Consider the following 17118-nt stretch of genomic DNA (forward strand, 5'->3'; position numbering starts at 1 on the left):
CATTCTCTTAATGGCTTTCGAATTCGAAGTAATTCATTCAAACTCGCTTTTACAAACGTTTTTAAATATTCATTTTACAAAACTTTTCAAATGTAATATCAATTAGGTATATAAAATTTTTGCCTGTATATCACTTCCCCGTTGTTAATTATAAATAAAAAAATAAAAACCGAAATTTTAGGAAGTCGGTCATGCATATATTTTTTTAATATTTAATCGCGCTAAGGTATTGATATCGAGAGCAGGTAATGATCGCGTATAATTTTACAGTTAAACTAGTTATCGTGATACACTTCGCCCGTCGTTACCCCTTTGGCGCAGATACGATACGATAAGATCGAATGTGCACCCGGCTTTATACGTCAAAGTTTAAGAATAAAGGACCTGTGTAATTCTATTGACAGCATTAAGCATGTGATACGTGCATCTCTTAATTTAACAATGCTTATTGTTCCGTTTCTGTCACTGGAAAATGCTTTTACTAGTTAGGTGGTACTGGCTGAGTGCCAGGCAACCCATTAAAACCATCGATATTGAATTACAAGATGGCGCAAGCGATCTTGCAACCATGTCGTCCCGAAGGTAAGCCTGCCTTTACAGGGTCAGAATACTGGAAAAGATTTAGTTTTTAAGCAATAAATTGAATCAGTTGTAATAATTCATTAAGTTTATTTCTATTATTAAGGTGCGATGTTAAGGCAACTCGTTTATAATTTATTTCATAGGTTTACAAGACTATATAAATGATTAAAATTTAAGTCATTGATACAAAGAAAATAATATTGTAATCAAAATGGAGGTTATTCATAACGACCATATTATATATTACCAGCGAGCAGTCACCATGTAACCGACGAGAACTACTCAGGAACCATATCACAATAAATTCAGCTATCGGTACTATGTGTAACCTTGAAAAGGCACAAATTCAGGTCAAGATCTTACCAATGATACTAAATTTAACAATGACAAAAACATTTTGTTATACAAAAACGCTGGAGACAAAATTCTACCTTATTCTTTCCGTCTAGACTCTTCACGATAACGCTTTACTAAATTTTAAAGACTGGTCGATTCCCTCGTGTTTCACTGGCTTGAGTTCGACATCGATATCATCTGAATGGCATATATAAGAACCCGAGCTAAGACACTTATGTTGTAAAGGAGAGCTTTGACCTCGTTGCTATGTAGTTTGGTACATGATCACATAAAAAAAAACAGATTTGTATTATATATTATATAACTTTAACACTCAAAAAACTCCCACGTTTTGACCAGATTTGTACCCAGAAAATTTAGATTTAATTCATTTTATACGTCCACTAGACGATTAGGGTCTTATAATGACACTTAAAATAAAATTAGTCACGGCGTCCTAATTAGCAAAGTTTACTAATTAATTCTATAATAAATAATTTTATACTCGAACAATTTATAATGTTATAAAGATTATTTCTCGCGTTAAAATACATTAATATTTTGAGTCGCCACATAAAATGTAGAACGTTATAAATGACATGGGCCATTTAAAATGAATTAACTTAAGTATAATGGGTCCGTTTTGAAAATATTCATGTTTCATCAATATTCCTGTTATGGCGTAAGACAAAAATTAAGATAATGCAACAGCGGGCACAGACAAAGACTCATAGTGATACTATACTATCTAACGACACTTTCATACATTTTGGCCTTTCCTATAAGCGCAATTTCCTATTAGCGCAATGGTTTACGGATCGCCTGGCGATGTGAAAAATCGCAGGATCGATCCTGACCCCATGGGCTACTGCCATCCCCACTTCTAAGTTAATTCATTTGGGGTATTGCTACTATTATTTTTGTAACCCGACCTGACCCAAAAATAACCAACAAATTCGGCTAATAAACAAAAAATAAATATACATAAAAATATATATACATAAATAAATGTATATATTTTTATGGACAAATTCGGATCTCCTTCATTTTCGAAGTTAATTAAAAAGTACTGAGTCAAAAGTTAAAATATTTTATTCAAGTATATGAACTTGCTTATTGATTGTCAAGAAATTATTTTTAGACTTGTAAGGCTATTCTGTAACGAGAAACTCGAATCTCACCGCAGAAAACGAGCGTGAAATGTCGGAATGTTACATTGACTATAATTATTATAAATTTTATAGGATACACGTATTAAAATGGCGTATCACTATAATACCTTTGTCGACATTTCACCAGTGAGATACGAAGTGAGTTCTTAGAGAATCGCACTGCTGTATTTTTATGATTATAGAAGATTTTGTGAATATAAAAGACCCAACCTCCTTGTTCGAGAGATGTCATTAACATTAATATATTTTCCCAATTTCTTCTCATTTATAACATAAAAAGTATGCTTAAATGTTATATATACATACTATGTGTTAATATTACTACCGATTAAAGACTTTTATTAGGACTTTGGCGCTTTATTTTACTAAGCAATCGATGTCGTTTTTTTTGTTTTTTAATTTCTCTGGATAAACATTATGGGTATATTGGTATGTGTTATATTCTTTATTCGCAGTTTCAAATAATAGTACTCCTTCCCGCATTTATTTTAAAAAAATAATATGTAAATTTAAGATTTGTTTATCTGATCTCCTGCCATTGGAACATACACTACCACGTAACATTGATCGAAAGGTGAATGAAATGACTCGTTTATAACTTCACACCGGTGTCTGATTATTGCACCTGTTTGAGTAAAATAACGGTTCACAACGCACACGTCAATATCGCTGTTAACACGAACGCGAGGGTAAATGATCTCATTCGCAACTAGTTTTTATGTAGATATTATGTATTAATTATTGTACGTTATGTAGATTTGTTGTGCATTTATGTATTTAGTGTAAACACATAATAATAGCAAATTAATTGTACCAATTATATATGTACATATATTGTTTATTTTATTTCATGTAAATTACATATTTTTTAAATCTTTATTTAAGGTATAGTTACAGGATGTCAATGTTCCACTGCTATTCGTTTGCTTAATTTGTGTTTATAATTCACCCCGTGCTAAACGATGAAGGAAAACATCGTGAGGAAACTTGCATAAGTGTTTATTCGATTAAATTCTGCCACATTTCAATCCACCAGCCCGCATTTGAGCAGCGTGTTTGAATAAGCTCCAAGCCTTCTATTCAAAGGGGGGTGTCAGCCCAGTTGTGGAACATGTACAGGCTCGTATTTTACTTTTAGACATATATAAAACAAAACCTTAAAGACTCCTAAAACTTAAATTCAGCGTTACAGCATTGTTATTAAATGATTAACTCGCCTTTACAATGCATCTCGTACTGTGATGTCAGGAGCCTTTGTATGCGCACTTTGTTGGGTTCAGTTTAAATTTAGGTTAGTGAGGCTGTGTTACACAGACATGATATATATCGTTTCAATCTCAACCAATTTGGTTGGCTATGCACGAAAATTGTAAAGAACTGTTTAAATTACTTTCAGGGCTAATTATAATGTACTAAAAACTCTTTTCTAGATATTAAAAGACGAACCCTTAAATTATTGAGTTCTGTTTTTTAATACTTGTACCAATGGTACGCTTTGTTTTTTTAATCTTTGTGCGTCAATCCCTTGAAATCGACTGAATGTAACTTATATGACTATGACTATTCGACGCGGAATCTTCCGTAGATGGTTATAGGCCATTAACTTTTTTAATTCTTAGAATCCATATCTCTTAAGGAAAAAAGGTATCATTAGAAGATCACTTCGTTGTCTGTATGTCTCTGTGTCTGTCTGGCCGTTAATACCCTTCGACTCTGGAACGCGTAGAGATATGTTGAAATAAATACCAAATACTGAGGTGTATGTCCCTTGGAGCTGTAAGATGTGGTCGTTTATGTCACATTTCCCATACATCCGCAAAGGGATTTAAAACCTATAGGTATTACGTGTAAAACCTACAAACAAAAAATTTGGCAAGAAATATCCGAAATCTAGTTAATCTTACACTTCCATAAAGAAAACAGCTTGTCTTAAATATAAACAAAGACGTTGGTATTTTAGTTTTGACGTTGTTTTCTTTTGACGTGATGAAATTTAGCACAACATCTTTTTTTTTATGGCATTGGTTGGCGGACGAGCATATAGGCCACCTGATGGTAAGTGGTCACCACAGCCCATAGACAAAGGCGCTGTAAGAAATATTAACCATTCCTTACATCACCTACGCGCCACGAACCTTGGGAACTAGGATGTTATGTCCCTTGTGCCTGTGATTACACTGGCTCACTCACCCTTCTAACCGGAACACAACAATACAGTGTACTGTTATTAGGCGGTAGAATATCTGATGAGTGGGTGGTACCTACCCAGACGGGCTTGCACAAAGCCCTACCACCAAGAAATCTATGGACTTCTATGGACTATGGATTGTTTCATAAAAAAGTTTTTGTACCATCCACTATTTTACAATTGCTGGCAATGCAGCACATCAACTCTTAAACCGTTTAATCAATCACCGTGTCTATTGTTATATACAAACGACAATGACGAAATCTATCCAGACCCCGCAAGGTGATGCTGAAGAGGCCACTCTGGCTAATAGCAATCAGTACAAAAAAAACTCAGGTTTAAAACCAATCAAATAAAATGTCAATTTTTTTTATATCACTGCTTTGTTAGTTGTATTTGAACCCGTAATCAATGGAACCATTAAAACATATTCTTCTCATCTGTTCAAATTGAATTATATTCGAAGCTTTCTAAATTATAATATTGTTTTCAAGTAAATTTAATATCCGTTTAAATCGTTCGTTTGGAAACATTGAAGGGCGCTTTAATACGTTTAATCAAAGAGTTCCGGTATTATCAAATTTTATTATTAATTCAAAACGTTTAATTAACGTTTACATGGTTGAATAATAATTAACTTTGTATATGCTTAGCCTATTTAATTGTGATATAAAGTCTCACTTGGACTCAATATTACTTGAAGATCGTGGATCAAAGTCGAACTGAAGGCATCGTGGTGAAATAATCTCCAAGTATTCTTCTTTAGACAGACTTTCTGGGTCACTATCTCAATCAATAACCTGGTATCACAATACACCACATATTGGTACCACAAACTAATGGACTCGTGTATATAGACCCAAAAGTATAGACGATTGAGAAATTGTTGTTGTAACGCCCGTAAATATCCCACAGCTGGGAATGTTAAATTTTAGAATGTAATCCATCATGCAGCTTTACTGCGAGTTAGGGGATATCACGATGTTATTCCTCACCTCCGATTACCAGATTAATTATGAGCATAAATTAACCACGTGGAACATTAATTAGCCGGGATTTTACCACGCAATATTAGATTAAAATTAACGTCAAACACACACTGAATCGTCTCAATTAAATGTTAAGCGCATTGTTACGAAATAGTCTGTAACGTAAAAGTCACTCGAAATCATAAACATTAAGTCTAGAACTTGAAAACGAATATTAATTGAAAAGTCCGTGACGATTTTCAAACAATTTTATTCACAATGGAGTCTCGGTATTGTCCTCGCTAATGGTCTGGCGGCCTCGTGATAACATCGCATTAAAATTTTGAAATCTGTACCGTGAAAAATGTGCCTAGTGGATGCGACACGCGAGTTACTTGCATTGTATAACGGTGGCTTTAATAAAAAAAAATAATAACATACTAAAAATGCGCAGTGGACGTCATTTTTTTCGCATTAACATGCATTAGCATACGTTGGCACGTTAGTACTCGTCGGTCTTGTGACTAAATTTATTGCCGTCTATACCAAGGGCATGAGTTCAAACCTCATGTCGAGCTGGTAAAAAAAACTAAATGTGCCTCACGGGACGACATAAGTGATAATTTAAACTAATCTTAGTTGAACTACATTATATTGAAATTGTTGCACTTGACAAAAGCTTGAGTTATTACTTAAATTTTAAGTATATAAATATGATAATGTAAGGAAAGATTATTTAATATACTACATTAGATTTTTTTGTATGTACATTAATACCAGAAAGAAGGAAAGCCAGGCAGACAGGCGCCGCAACGCGTTACGTAACGAAGCGGTTTACCCTCCCATAAGAAGTTATCACTTAAATTATTAGGGTTTTCTGTCAGTAGCAGCCCGGAGTCTGAAATTTAGAAATGTGTACACTCCCGCTGTTCAGAATGCTCGTAGCTCTTTCCAGTTTTTTTATATGAATGGTGGCAAACGGGCAGGACGCTCAACTGATGGAAAGTGACTACCACCGCCCATGGACAATTGCCACTTTTAAGGAAGGAGTACGCTTTTTTCTTCAATGGTCTCAAGTCGTATTGGTTCCGAAAAACCAGTTATGTTGGCATTAGTGTATTGCATCGTTCTCAGTATTATTGTGTTCCGGTATGAAGAGTAAGTGAGCCAGTGTAAATACACAAGGGACTTGATAACTTAGTTCCCAAGGTTAGTCAAGATGTCGGGAATGGTTAATTCTTACAGTGCCAGTTTCTACATTCGGTGGTGACCACTTACCATCACGTGATCCATTTGTCGGTCCAAAATTAAATTAATTAATAAATTGTCAAATAACTTATTATATTCATTAATGATATCTTAACACAAGGTTGTAATCCTTTGTAAAAAATATAATAATTTGCGCAACATTATTTGGAAATCAATCAAGGTTAGTTTACCTTTTTTTTTAAATATTTTATATCATTTTTATGATTTACGAATTTCGTTTTATGGTTTATTTTAGCAGGAAGTATTTACTGTGAAGGTAATCGTTTTTATTTTTCTCTTAAATTTGTTTTAAAAGTATTCTATATCCGATTAAACGTAGCAGATACAATACGCCTTATCTACATACATGGAAAGTTTAAACCTTGATCCAGTTCGTTTGTTAAACATTATGTTAACAATTAACGTTAAAATATATCACTGGTGTTAATATTATATTAAGTGGACTCAAATATTAACAACATTTTTACGTAATAAACAGTCTTAAGATAAATTACACTTTGCCTGAAGTGTAACTTCATACAAACGTCTTTTGTAATTCAGGGCTAGTAATAAATGAAAACAAAACTTGTGTTTAAAATAAACAAAAAAATATATATATTTTCTCTCTCTCCGAGACTTTTTCTTATGTAATATACGACATACAGCATTGTAGCCTTTGTAAGTTATAAGCGATATTAAATCTTATAATAAAATACTTGGTGGTAGGGCTTTGTGCAAGCAAGTCTGGGTAGGTACCACCCACTCGTCAGATATTCTACCGCCAAGCAACAGAACTCAGTATGTTGTGTTCCGGTTTGAAGAACGAGTGAGACAGTGTAACTACAGGCACAAGGGACATAACATCTTAGTTCCCAAAGTTGGTGGCGCATTGGCGATGAAAGTTATAGTTAATATTTCTTACAGCGCCATTGTTATCCGATATCATAAAAAACACAATCAAAGATATCGTAATGTCGTCAAAATATGAAAACCTTTATATTTATCAGTGCCAGCATTGATGAAAATACTCTGAATGGCACTTATGCTCTTCTACAATAAATACATAAAGATATAAAACACTTAATCCATAGCTTATCGTTGTGCACAATCATTACGAATAATTTCGCAAATGTAACATAGGAGCGTCATGAGTACGTAATATATCAATGCATTAATAAGAGCACAAACTTATAAACATTGCTTACCCGCTCTATCATCACTGATTTGACATTAGATAAAAGAAGACAGCATTGTTAAACTATACACACCCCGTAAACAAAACGATAATACCCGTTAATGTATAAAAAACAAAACAGGTAACAGGAAAATGTAATATAACCAGTAACTAACCGAGTAAAAAGCATTTCACTTCAATAAGTTACTAGTTTAAAACCTCAATACCTTAACGGTAGTGGGCTTGGATCGTGACTTGCGAGATTATAGATTCGATTCTGACCTATTTAAAAAGTTAAAAGATTTATTTATAGTATAAAGAGATGCTATACATTCAATGAAATTCGCTCACTATTCTTTATAGTTTTTTGTGAGAATTTTTGATACGGATGACACACATGCGGTACAGTTACGATTGTTACGGTGTAAGTAATATTATTGTTGCCATAGCAATAAAAGGAAATTATGTATGCAATTTAAATACTCTTTAAATTATTACTCTTTACATGAATTATACAGAAAAAAAATCCTCTAAATCCTCTAAAGAAACTTAAATTGTGATGCTACCTGGTAATAAAACATGGACATGGAAAACGTGTCAGAGGAGATAAAAAAAAAATGATATATCAAAATAATATTGAAATTGAATTATTCATTTAGTAAAATGTTATAAATATGAGCTTAGTGTAAGAGATATTTTCATGACCTCCTGACCGATTTCGACCACGACCATTCACAATGAGATTAGCCGATAGTCACCCACGCAGAATATATTACAGTCCACGAGTTTATGCGTAAGCAACAAGTGCCCTTCCTCACTCTTAAAATTCGATGGAATATATGAAACGACCGAAAGGATTCAGACGTCGAACCAACGGCTAATCGTGCTTAACTTAAGCATGGGAGCATTAACAGTATCAACTGCCAGAATTAGGATGCTCTGAGCATGTCTCGACAGTAAAACCAAAGAACTTTTTCTTAGCCCGACCCGAGGTTTGAAACATGAGACATGACCTTAACCTGCGGCCTATAAGCTAGACACAAGGCTAACGAGGCATACAGGATAATTACTGTAATGAATGTACGAACATACAAAACTCCTTTATTTTATTTGTTTTCGTTGGCATTAATGTTTCTCGTTTGTCAGTTAACATAAAGATTTATATATCATTACATTTATATTTATATAGATAACAATAACAAAGAATTGTATTTATTTTCGGGCCTTCTGCTAATAGACATATAATAGGGCCCATAGACAATAATGCTGAATGAAACCATTCCTCACATAGCACAACCTGTGAACTTCGCTGTTATGTCCCTTGTGCCTGTAGTTACACTGGCTTACTTACCCTTCAAACCGGAACACAACAACACTTAGTGGTCGAATAAGTGATATTTATTATCCAGACGGGTAGAGAGCTCTACTAACAATTGCCTATAAAAAACTACTAACTAGTTAGTAGTTAGACTAGCTGCTCGTCCAGACTTCGCACTGTAAGACTTTTATACCGAGCTATATTTACCCACAGTTAAAACCATTCGACAGCCTATTCCCCCGTACTGTGCTAATGCATCGTATAAAACAGCCGGTAGATTTTCGAATATATTTTTATGAATAAATTAAACTAAAGTTGCGCTATTTTCCATAAAAAAAAATGAAAATATTTACATGAGTTATATATAAAAAGGTCATATGACATCACTGTATTTTCTGTATAAATCTTAAAGATCGTTTCGATTCGTTTCGAAAACGCGACTGGAAACTATAAAATGTTCCATATCAATAAAATAAGTAGTTCTTGTCTGAAACCTTTGAGACAAACTTTACTTACGTCATTATAATATAAAGGTATATTGTGTTTAATTCTTAAACAAAAAATAAATCTTTTCTATTATTATTTTCCTCGCCTACTATATATAACTTGAGTTAGTGGCTTAAATTTATAAATGATAGAAAAAAACGATTTATTTGCAGCAGCGTATCCACGGATCTAAATCTCTAAGAGTCCTGACAGTACAAAAAGAATACCATCAAAATTGGTCGAGCCGTTTATGAGGATACATATTACGAACACACAAGAATTTTATATAAAAATATAAACAGTTACGTTTTTAAAGTAACCTGCAGTCATCGCAACAATCGTTTTTATAAATCAGAAGAAAAAAATACATTTTAATTGATACCTTTTTTTAAATAAATTTATGAAGTTGCATTTTTGACTTATTTTGCAAAAATCTAAAAAGCGTGATAACTCAAAAATGGTTCTTTAAAAATTTTTGCATTATGCGTATGGGGTTAAAATTATCGTAAATAATCACGCCCATCACCTCCTAACGGGAATATGTCGAATTACCAATAGCCTGAATATTATAATAATATAATAACCTGTATATACGAAATCGTGGTCACCAGAATCAGAATTCAATCGCTTTGCGACATAAATAAACTCGTAAATTATGCAATTTTATAATTAAATAAAAATCTTACTTTATTTGTTCTCTTTATTCTATAATTCTCTATAATCTATGATAATATTATAATTTATAAATGCTAAAGTAACTCCGTCTATTACTTCACGCTTAAACCGTTTTAGATGAAATTCGGCGTGGAGATAGGTTGAGTCCGGGGAAGAACACAGGCTCGGGCAAAATGGGGGTTGACATCTTGTGTACTATCGGGAAAGTTTTATAAATTTACTAGATGTACCCGCGACTTCGTGCGCGTTTGAATTTAACAAAAACTTATTGTTGCACCCTAAGTTACTCCTTATTACATCAGCTATCTGCCAGTGAAAGTCCCTTCAAAATCGTTCCAGCCAGCCGTTCCAAAGATTAGCCGGAACAAACATACAGTCAGAAAGACAGACAAAAATTGACAAAATGTTATTTTGGTATATGTACCGTGTGTATACATACATTTTGCATATAGTAGAAAGCGGTTATTTTAATATTACAAACAGACACTTCAATTTTATTATATGTATAGATAAGCCTCTGCTAGTATAATATAAATATGACACTCACTAAGATGGGTAAACAACGAAACCGAAAATAGACGTGTTTAGGTAAATAGGAGTTTCTAAAATAGACAACCCTAATATGTCGAATACTATACATCAAATCACCAGGTAACATACATTGAGCTTCAAGGCTTTTGCATATCAACGAGATAAAAGGCTTAAACCCGTATTCGTTCCACACGTGCAGCAGTACCAGGGGATTATCTCTAAGGATGCGAATATTTTGTAGTAGAATTTAATATTTTACACTTTTATTCGCCTACATCTATTCTGCGTTTCAAAGCCCGAATACGAGGTATATTATACCGTTTATAATTGTACTTTGTACACGTGTAAACCCGTTATTCCTGTGACGTCTGTAGAAATTCTTAACCGACAAACTCAAATCGAAGCCTAAGAAACAATCATTGTATTTTTTACATTACATTAGCAGCCTGTAAATTTCCCACTGCTGGGCTAAGGCCTCCTCTCTCTTTGAGGAGAAGGTTTGGAGCATATTCCACCACGCTGCTCCAGTGCGGGTTGGTGGAATAGACACGTGGCAGAATTTCGTTGAAATTAGACACATGCAGGTTTCCTCACGATGTTTTCCTTCACCGCCGAACACGAGATGAATTATAAACACAAACTAAGCACATGAAAATTCAGTGGTGCCTGCCTGGGTTTGCACCCGATATCATCGGTTAAGATGCACGCGTTCTAACCATTTTATTTCAAATCAATTTAATAATTGTATTATTATACTATATGAGTCCCTATTGCAATTATAAGTTGATATTTTATTATAATCGTTATGTGTAAATTGATTAATGTTACATAATATATTACGTAGTGTTATATATAATAATAGTGCCATGCCATATTACGGCGGATAGTAGTGCTATTAATTTTGTTACATTATAAAATACTAGCGACCCGCCCTGGCTTCGCACGGGTGCAATGCTGATACTAAAACTTTCACAGTTTTTTTCAGTCATTAGACAATACAAGCCGCTATGTCCTTGCGTTTTAAATCTGTAATATCTTCGAAAATATTCATTTAAATAACATGATGTAAATGGCCATATTGATCTATATTAAATTCAAAATGTATTTAAGGTACTTAATTGGATAAGGATTAATGCTGTATTGCTTAAAATCGCTTCAAAAACAAGCCATATTTCTCGTAAAAAGTAATGGATAAAAATGGTTATTGTGGGTTATCCCTAAGAGATACACTTGTACCATTGGTACCTTTTTAAGGTATACAATACTGTAGTACATTATTTTGATCGATGTCGTAGGGTTCAGCCAGCGTTTGCAATGTAAGCGCAAATAAAGTGTTTATTTACATCACTTCAGAAACCTCTAAAATTATCAGTGTTTCTCTACTATATTATTCATTTATTATTGAATTCTAATAACATTGTTGTTACATGAATATTAAAATTATTTAATAGAATTTTCGAGTACATATTAGCTATCGTTAAGAATCCCTTGTAACTGTTAGATGGTTTAATGTGTAATGTACAAAATTCAGTACTCAGAACAGACTATAATTTTCAAATTATTCACATCTTGTATTAAGTATATATTTTTTGAATGCATTGACTGGATTAAAAATAATAAAATAAGCAAAACAGTCGAAATTTCATCCTTACATAGATATTGATATTGTTTTCTTAAAAGATTTAAGCAATTTCTTATATAATGATAGATCAATGGCAAAAACAAAAAAAATATAAATTGTTTTTTTTTTCTCCTTTTTTGTTTAGTGGTTATTGAAGCGCTTTAGTGCTATCAATAAAAAAAAAACGCAAAATGCGTAACAACAAATGTTCATAACATGGAAATTAATGTTAAACTCAAAATTTCAATCAGGATTATTTGGTGGACCACTATTAAAATTATTTGAATAAATAACAGCAGAATATAATGTTGTTTTTATTTGTTTTTTTAGGTCTGACTTTTGCTAAGTAAGAACAAAGGCAGTTTCTCGTTCCGGGAGTACAGCAGATGTACTACGAAAATAATAATCCTTTGTGTGTCATATCGTAACAAAAAAAGTCACTTCTTTAATCAGCCGTGTGCTAAAAATTGTTGTCAGAGAAATAAAAAAAAAAAACATTTCAGTTAAAATTCGAATCTAACGTTTTACTCTCGGTTGCAATATTATCATGTCACAGTGTTGCCGCACCGGATGTACGACATCTCTTTTTGTGATCACTGACGATGACACAATCTGTAATTACCTGTATATCATTGTACTGTCACGTAACTATACTTTTCTTAAAAAAAAAAGTGGGTCTGTCTTACTGTTAAATTTATAAAAAAATACATATTAATTTCAAATAGGTAATAAGCATTTATTCAATATATTGTTAAGATGCTATCGTATCGGTAAATGCGATAAAATCATACAATCGTACGAATAAAAATAACAAAAATAAATTACATGGTATGCCGCTAGAATAACAACCGCGTATAACGGTTCCTCGTCGTCATTTAACTACAAGCCAACTCAAAATTATAATTCCATAGAAAATTAATTATCACTTTACCTACCTCCAAATATAATTCCCAATCAGACTCCAGTGAGAAACACAAAACAATAAAAATCGTAACAATTTAACTTTTTCACGAACTTAAAACTAAACTCAATAATCTTTAAGTATTTTTTTAACAAAAGAATATTAAAATTAAAAAAAAAACTGCACCACAAAGTTTTTATATTCACAGAACAAATTAAAAGCACTGGTCGAAATTTTTGTCTCCGATCGTGATAGAGCATGCAGCCATTTTGATACGTTCAACACGCTAGCCGATTCTAACTGGACTGGAGAAATATGGCGCCGCGGTCGACGCCGGTTGGCTTGCGACCGAACTGTCAAAGATCATGCGTGAATACACAGGTGAGAGCTCTTGTAAATATTTGATTCGGTACGTTAATACTTAGTTTCTTATAGACTCATTAAATACAAATTTTAAGTTAATACTATATTTTTTACTATGTAACTTAAAATTCAGCTACGAAATGTGCAATCGTGTGCTAGTGTCATTATGTTTTATGACATCAATAATGATAGGTAGTTACTGAGCCATTTTTAATTACCTTAATTTAAGTCAACTACGATTTATAATCAAAAAATTTAAAATGTAAATATCTCGTACTATTAAAATAGATATTACAGTGCAGCTATAAATAATAATTTAATTGCTATTTAAGTTTATTGTTTAGTCTTTGATGTAAAGCGCTGTGCTATCGCGGTGCGAATAACTCGTTTTAGGTAAAGATAGCGGAAAAACAATTTGTGTTACGAAAAGTAGTATGTAACACAGAATATAATGAAACGAATGATTAAAGTGCCTTGGTAAAACTGTGCTGGATTTATTCGTATATTTCTAGGTCTTCAATAAAACAAAGAAGTTTTTATTTATACAAAACATTTGTATTCATTAAAACCAAAAATATTTCATTCCAGCACACGCAATGTAAGTTGGCCGGGTAGAACTTATTCATGTGTAAAATACGCGCAGAATACACATAAATAAACACGGGGGTAATTTCTAAGACAGTCCAAGTTTTGGACAGAGTAATATACTAATTGAATATATTTGACTACTTAAATTACACATTTAAAAAAAAACTGTAAATAGACTGTCAAAGCCGAGAACGCGTCAAAAAAATAGTGTCCAAGAGTTGGCCACAAGTACACGGACACTAGTAAATTAGTTTGACGTTTGGCTAATGTCAAGCGTATAGCTATTACGCACACTAAGATAATAAAGTTGGCTCGATTGTTTTAGTTATTTTATAACGCGATATTCCAACTAAATACAAACTTAGGCAGTCCTAATCTATGTATTATTACAAGAAGCAAAAACTAAGTGCCCCTTTTTTAAAATTACGCGGACAAAGAGGTATGGAATTCGGCACAGTTAAATTTTATATGGTTTATATTGAATAGTTTTATATAACATTAGAAGTACATGGAATTAATAAAAATATATATTACACACATTTAACAAACATAGTTACATTAATCAAAACACGTCATGTTAAACTTTAAAATCGATAACTTGTTTCTTAACTGACTTAAAAAAAAGAAGGAGGCTAACAATTCGATTGTAGATTTTTAAAATTTAGAATTCCGTCATTTATGAACGGAATTGGAAAATTCATATTATTATATTATATTATCAAATCAAATCAAATAAATCTTTATTTGGACATACACGTTGTACAAATCATTAACAAAATTATATAAAGTAACAAATTTACGATCGTCCAGTATGTCCAGTATGGACGATATATTGTCATTATTTGCAATCATGACAATATATCGTCCAGCTGAGCTTAATATTTCTTATCTTTCGGATCAATGTATCTAATATTTTTGTGAGCAATGAATAATAGTTGATTTTCGACCGATGAACAACCCCTAGTATAATAAATTGTCAATCTGCGTCATAACCATCGCATGTACATGTAAGTAATAGTGGTTAGCACACGTCTGGTTACACAGATACAATTTTTATCGACGCTCACTTGCGGTAATTGGCACCTATATATATGCGAATATGCTTATTGTATAATTACAGATATACTTGATTTTATCGTTACTTTGACAATTACATGTGTGACTACCACTCGCCCTGGCTTCGAACGGGTACAGATATAAATATATGTATGCCCTGTAGCAGTTGGAAATTTGTTACATTGGATTATGATTAGATCTGGAGATTAGCCTTTTTAACAAACAAATTGTATCCATTTATAGTATTAGCATAGATGTGCGAATATCTAGAAAGCGTTAGCTAAATTCAATTTATCGGTGTTCAATTTATTACTTGTTCAAGTTCATTATACTACCGATTCCGCTCTTCCCGACCTTGACGACATACGAAACTGACGGCCGGTCTCAAAGAGGAGTTCGGTCGTACATATTCTGAGCCCTTAACTTGACTTCCAACATCTGACTCTGTACTCGGCCTCCCATTGCGGATGATGTTGTTAAAGTCAAAAGGACAATAGCCAAATCTTACCGCGTACAACTGACAAATCAGTAACTCTTTCTTACTTATTTATAATTTATTTATTTACAATATAAACCACTCACTCTGCGTGATGATCAACGAAACTCCGCGCTTTGTTACATCTTATAATCGTTTTGCGCGCATCACTAATATGTAAACAGATCTTGGTAATTAAAAGAATTACTTATATATTATTTATTATAGATTATGTATATATTATTTTAAAATGAAAAAAAGTCAATGTGGGCCACGTCTTCCACGAAGATGAGAAGCTTAAAGTCCAGTGAAGATCTGCTGTAGTTTAGAAAATAATATAAAATATAAAACGCCAAAATGTATAAAATTAAAATGTAAAAAGGCACGGGCAACTGTGAGCCCGTGGATGATGTAAAGTAAATAAAAAAAAATAAGTATTAAATGTCGTATTAAGAAATATACCTATGAAATAAAATAAAGTATAAAATTATATATCTGTTGTTAATATTAAAATAATAACAAAATGTTTAATTGAGCTGACGATAATATAGCCACGATGTGGAGCTAGCTTAGCATTCAATTTAAATGCCCTAAATGTTTCTTTATTTTTCCAAGATATTAACACTGTTTTTCAGTGTTTTATGCCTTTTTATATAATCTAAAAGAATACAGTCAAATAATGACAATAGCACCTAAATTAATGATTTAGTTAAATGAAAACGAATTTCTTATCAAGCCCATTGCGTTGAACTCTTTTACAGCAGGTCGAGATCGCTGATAATAGACGTGATACGTCTAGGGTCAATGACTTGCTGACTTGAAGTTAAAGCTGTATGTAATAGACGGCTAGCAGCTAGCCCATGCCTGCGGCCTCGCTCATGTTTATTATAATAATCATATATCGCGTTTAATGTGTTACAAAGTTCTTTATTCGAATCCATTGGATATATCTTCGGCTCTAATCATTGTGCAAAATAAAATACATACCATATTATAAGTGTTAAGATTTTAACAAAAAGGTTTCATCAAAATCGTTGCTAATTTTGGGTGATTTCGAACAAACGACCATTCAGATTTGTGATTATGTTAATTATAATAATTAATTCTTATTCCATTAGACATACTTTATTTAACCATAAAACCATTCAAAGTAAAACATTCCAAGTAAAATTTCAAAGTAATGTTATTTCAAATAGTAGGTATAACTGTAAAAAATGTTAAAAAAAAAATAAGTAAAGATACTTAAACAAGATGGCGGCGAATCGCTAGCGCCATTTTTTTTAATACAAGGAAACAATATTTGACAGCTCGGTCGGTTGTGGGTTTGGTGAAGCGTCGTATCGATGGTTGGCGGGAATGTTGAACGCCGCCATTGTGGAGTAGTCAACTGCAAGCGCTACCTCGTCTATGTCGAATCGCCGTTGTTCCTCTTAATT

General features: G+C 32.8%; 1 protein-coding gene across 3 annotated transcripts in view; it reads right to left on the minus strand.

Annotated features, from left to right (window-relative positions):
- Positions 1-13494, minus strand: part of LOC125074693 — a 168665-nt gene extending 155171 nt beyond the window's left edge. For all 3 annotated transcript variants that reach the window (XM_047686097.1, XM_047686115.1, XM_047686088.1), the window contains exon 1: positions 13235-13494. The gene's annotated coding sequence lies outside the window, so the exon portion shown is untranslated. The remainder of the gene's footprint in view (positions 1-13234) is intronic.
- Positions 13495-17118: the final 3624 nt, after the last annotated feature.

The sequence above is a fragment of the Vanessa atalanta genome, chromosome 2, assembly GCF_905147765.1.
Source record: "Vanessa atalanta chromosome 2, ilVanAtal1.2, whole genome shotgun sequence".
In the NCBI taxonomy this organism is placed as follows: domain Eukaryota; kingdom Metazoa; phylum Arthropoda; class Insecta; order Lepidoptera; family Nymphalidae; genus Vanessa; species Vanessa atalanta.